This window comes from Suricata suricatta, chromosome 5, assembly GCF_006229205.1.
Source record: "Suricata suricatta isolate VVHF042 chromosome 5, meerkat_22Aug2017_6uvM2_HiC, whole genome shotgun sequence".
NCBI classification, from domain to species: Eukaryota; Metazoa; Chordata; class Mammalia; order Carnivora; family Herpestidae; genus Suricata; species Suricata suricatta.
This window is the reverse complement of record NC_043704.1, coordinates 1447729-1452379: the sequence shown is the minus strand read 5'-3', so window position 1 is coordinate 1452379 and position 4651 is coordinate 1447729. Positions and strand designations below refer to the sequence as shown.

Genomic DNA, 4651 nt, shown 5'->3' with positions numbered 1-4651 from the left:
AGTTCTTGAGCTGGTGCTGGGAGAAGGTTGGAGAGTCAGGCACCACAGCCCACAGTGGGGTGTGCGTGTGAGGTGTGGGAACGGGGCCCACCCGTCAGAGGAGGCACCGGGGAAGGAACAACCCGGCACTCAAACGGCAGAAAGCAAGCTTGGCCCTTGAGAGGGTGTCGGGATGGCGTTCGGCTCAACAGCACGACTGTGCGGGCACTTTCCCAGCTCACACCCTCCTATCTTGCATTCCTTTGGCAACTTCCTTCTGGCCCAACTCTCGCCTTTTCCTGACCTTTCCCCCATCCTTGCTTTTGTTTTCTTTTTAACTTCTTCCTACCAGTGACTTCCTTCTGCAGTGTTGATTCAGCCTTTGGTCCTCTTGTGGGGCAGGTGGCAGGGGAAGAGCCAGCAGAGGCAGCTTCCGTGTAAGGAAGCACACTCCGTTGGGTGCGCAGAACAGAGCAGAGAATAGGGTTTGCCCTGGTAATTGCTCCAGAGAGTTCTTTCACTGGATCTCCCACAAATCCATACAAACGGGCAAAAAGTCACTCGGCCAGGGCAATGGAGATCCTTCCTGTAATCCAGGCCACACAGGTGCTGGGCAGCCAGGTGAGCGTAGAAAGTAAGGGAAGACATTTGAGAGGTTAGGGTCATTTCTAGCCACCTGCTGTCCTGAATGCTGGCCTAGATACCTTCATCCCCGCTTACCACCCAGCTACTGCCTTCATGTCAAGCTTTCCTCCACGGGGAAGCATTTCTGGTCCCCTGACTCACCTAAAGGAAGGACGCCCTGAAGTGGCTGCTCAACAGTCATCAGAACAGAAAGATTAACCGACAGGTTGACACTGAGAACCTGTGGGAGGGCAGAAGAGTTTGGCTCCAAATTCAAAGGAGATTGAGCCAGAAAAAGTTGAGCAATGATCAACTCTAGGGGAAAACCAGAAAGTTGCATAAAGAAGAAAATGTAATTATAGAATGTCCACTTGGCTCAGTTGTGCACATTTACACGATTAGAATAATAAAAGCATTGAGCCTGGATAAAAAATGAAACTGTTTATAGCTCTACAGAGATGTGAGGGATGGGCGGGGGTGTGAGAATCTAACATCCTCATTACCACAACAGGTCATGATGCCTTCTCCGACCCCTAGAATCTAATTTCTCCTTTCACTATGAATGCCAGGCTGGCCTATGGGGCTCCAGGAAGTCGAGGGGGCACCTAACTAACCCAGGTCTCAGGATCATTCCTCTCCTTCTGATGCTTATCAGATTGCCATTTCCTGTTCAGTGTGTGGTTTCTACTAACGCCAAATGAGCCACCTGCGGACATCTTCAGGAATGCGTGTGCCCTGAAAGTCTGGACTGCCTTTGTCAAAGCAACTTTGCACCTTCCACATCTGCGTTAATTGGCTCAGTTTTCATGATCGCCTTCTAAGCATCTCTTGCCCCAGGGGCCTAGTTTGGGGGTGTGGATGCTGAGCTAAGAGACGAGTTTGCACTTGGGCTCCAACAGAAAAGCTACTGTCAGTGGTAGTAGTTTATAGACACACAATCCCTTTCCTTCTCTGGGCCTTAGTTTCCCTCACCCCTTCCCTTCATTGTGAGGACAAATGAGGACATGTGAACGCATCCCGCAAAGGGCCAGGCACGCACAGCAGGTGCCCAATAAATGTAAAGTAGCAAATCGTAAAAAGATGACAGAGACGCAGAGATACGGTGCTTTCAATACAATTAGAGCAGGGTTTTTTTTTTTGAGGGGAGCATCGATATCTGAAATTTTCTCTTGTTGAATTTTCTGCTTTTACCTTTTAACTTTTGAACCTGGGAGGAGGGAACAATTTGCTTTCTCTGCATTGGTTTCTTTGCATGTGATAGATAGGAATTAAATTCTTTCCTCCCTTCCTCCCTGGAAGCGCAGTGCAAATGAGAACCTGGCTTCCCCGAATGCTGACAGCATGAAGGAAGGACACAGAGGGAGACACGGCCACCAGGCCCCCTGGGTCAGCAGGCACGGCGGCACCTGCCCCTCGCCTGCCCCGGAAGGTGGCTTTTAGGGCAGCTTGAGATTTTGGAGGAATAGGTGAGGAACCAACCAGTACCCCTGGGAAGGTCTCCAGCAGGCTCACTTTCCTTTATTATTTTTTTAAATCCTATTTATTTATTTGGAGGTAGGGCGTAGAGAGGGGAGAGAGAGAGAGAAAGAGAGAATCCCAAGCAGGCTCCCCACTGTTAGTGCAGAGCCCAACACAGGGCTTGAACTCATGAACCATGAGATCATGACCTGAGCCAAGTGAAGGCTCAACCGACTGACACCCCCTGGTACCAGGCACCCCAGAAAGTGTACTTTCACTTTCCCTCCGCCACTGGGACCCCACACTAATGCCCTGGCTCATCCCCGAACTCAGCTGTGTTGTCTCTCCTGAACCATCAGTTCGGAAGCCTCCCCACCTGCCCCTGCATTTCCCATCCTAAAGGGTCCGGCCCAAATGCCGCGTCCCCACGAGCCTCCTGCTGGGCCTCTCATTGGTAAGGAGCCATCCCATCTTCTGGCCTCAGGATGACACTTTGTACACAAATGTGTGACGTCAGTCGTATAGAGGTGAGGGACAAAGGCCCAGAGGCTCCCGAGCTACGTGGCTGGGTGACAAGCAGCCCCTGCTGGCCTCAGTCTCCTTGCGGTCCAGCGAGGATGGCCGGTGCTCACTGGCCTTATAACCGGGGGAGGTTACGGCCAGTGGGGACACAGAGCAGCACCCGGCCGGAGAAAGTCCCTGAGGGGCAGGTCACGCACGTTTAGGCTTCTCGGTCACAGGGCTGCAGTTAGGCCCCTGTGGCACCTGAGCAGCTACAGACCATCCATATGTAAATCAGCTTAACTGCACCGAAAACCAGGCAGAACCCTGCTCTAGACCAGTGACTCTCTGGGGACAGAGGGCGGTGTGTGGGAGAGGAGGGACTGGACCCAGGGCCTGGAAACCCCGGCCTGTGGGCGCGCCCGGGTGCCTGTGAGGAATGCAGACCCACACGGTCCATGCCCAGCCCCTTGGACCCGGATCCTGACCCAGGGTGGGGCCTGTGTGTCTGGCCAACAACTCCGTGGTGATCTGATCATCAGCAGGGGCACAGCCCAGAGCAGACTCTGAGCCTCAGAGGGCCGTGCACCCAGAGGGCGCTTGGTGCTGGGAGGGGGCCCAGAGGGTGTCAGAGCCAGTGTGTGTGTGGGGGGGGGGGACAGAACCGGGAGCACTTGAAGCTGAAGTGGACCCTAGGGGCCATTTTTCTCTCTGAGACTCCCCGTCGCCTCTCTCACTGGTTTCAAGTTTCTTCCCGCACAAAGGAGAGTGGGGCGTCTCGAGTGGCCCCCCAGCTCCCCCCACACCCTGGGGGTGGTGTTCGGCGCCGCCCCACCTGGGCCCACATCACCCTTGCAGGCACCCAGCTGGGGCCGCGGGCCTCTTTCCCCGTCTCCCAGGGAGTGCTCCATCTCTGTCCACCAGCTTCCCGGCCCTCCCCTGTGCTTCTGGACCCCGGTCGACAGCCCGGAAGGACCGATCCGGAAAGATCTTGCCCTCCTTCACCTGGGGAGCCCTTGCAGGCTGCAGAGTGGCTTCCGTCTTTCTCCTTCCCGTTCTGTCTCTCAAGGGGACAGCAGCACCTGCCCCTCGTGGGGCCCCACAGGGCAGTCTTGCTGGTGGAGGAAGGGGGCAGGTGAGCAGTGGTGGCCCACGTGCTTGGGCTCTGGGCAGCAGTCCCCGGCTCCCGCGGGGCTGGTGGCTGCATGGCCGCCGCCCAGTTCCTGAAAGATGTCTTTTCTGTCTGTACAATGGGACCGGAGGGTCCGCCTCTCAGGACGTTGAGATGAAATGCCTGAAGCTCTCCCAAGAGCCTGGAAAGACAGGGTCGGGATGGGGGTGGGGGTGAGGGCCAAGTGCCAGGGCCCAGCCCGCTGGGCTGGTGAATAGCAGAGGGGTAGGAGAGAGGGAAGGTGTCTGAGCTGGCCAGGCGCCCAGGAGCAGGGTGGCGGTGAGGTCAAGCAGGGGGAGGGAACATTGGCCCTAATCTGGGTGTGACCCCATCCAGGAGGGGATTGCCGCTGAAGGTCACGTGCATGCGCTGCCGGCTGGGCTGGCGGAGCCCTGGGGCTGTGCATGGAGGGGGCACCCGGGACACCTCACCGTCTTCACGCTTGAGCAACAATGAAAATTCCAAGTGAAAAAAGGCCCTAAGACCCAGAGACAGGGCGGAAGAAGGTGCTGGAAGGAGCTGGCTGTTCATTGCCCAGCACCTCTGGGCAAGGGAATCAAAACGATTTTCACTGTTTAAAAGTCTTTTGGGGGAGCACCTGGGCGGCTCAGTTGGTTAAGCGTTGGACTTCGGCTCAGGTCATGACCTCACAGTTTGTGAGTTCGAGCTCCGAGCTGGGCTCTGTGCTGACAGCTCGGAGCCTGGAGCTGCTTCAGATTCTGTGTCTCCCTCTCTCTCTGCCCCTCCCCCACTTGTGTTCTGTCTTCTGAAAAATAAATATATGAAAACAAAAATTTAAAAAATAAGATAGTTTTCTGTATTTTCCAAATAGTTTATGATAGCCACATATCAATTCTACAATCAGAAAAGAATATTAACTATAAATTAAGTTACTCAGACCATGAAACAAAGGCAAAG

General features: G+C 55.0%; 1 long non-coding RNA gene across 1 annotated transcript; it reads right to left on the bottom strand.

The window, feature by feature from the left end:
- Positions 1-333: 333 nt before the first annotated feature.
- LOC115291382 lies at positions 334-3985 on the bottom strand. Its single transcript, XR_003908416.1, has 3 exons — positions 3568-3985; positions 766-844; positions 334-588 (listed from the first exon to the last, which is right to left on the bottom strand). It is a non-coding gene; the product is annotated as an uncharacterized LOC115291382 (long non-coding RNA).
- Positions 3986-4651: the final 666 nt, after the last annotated feature.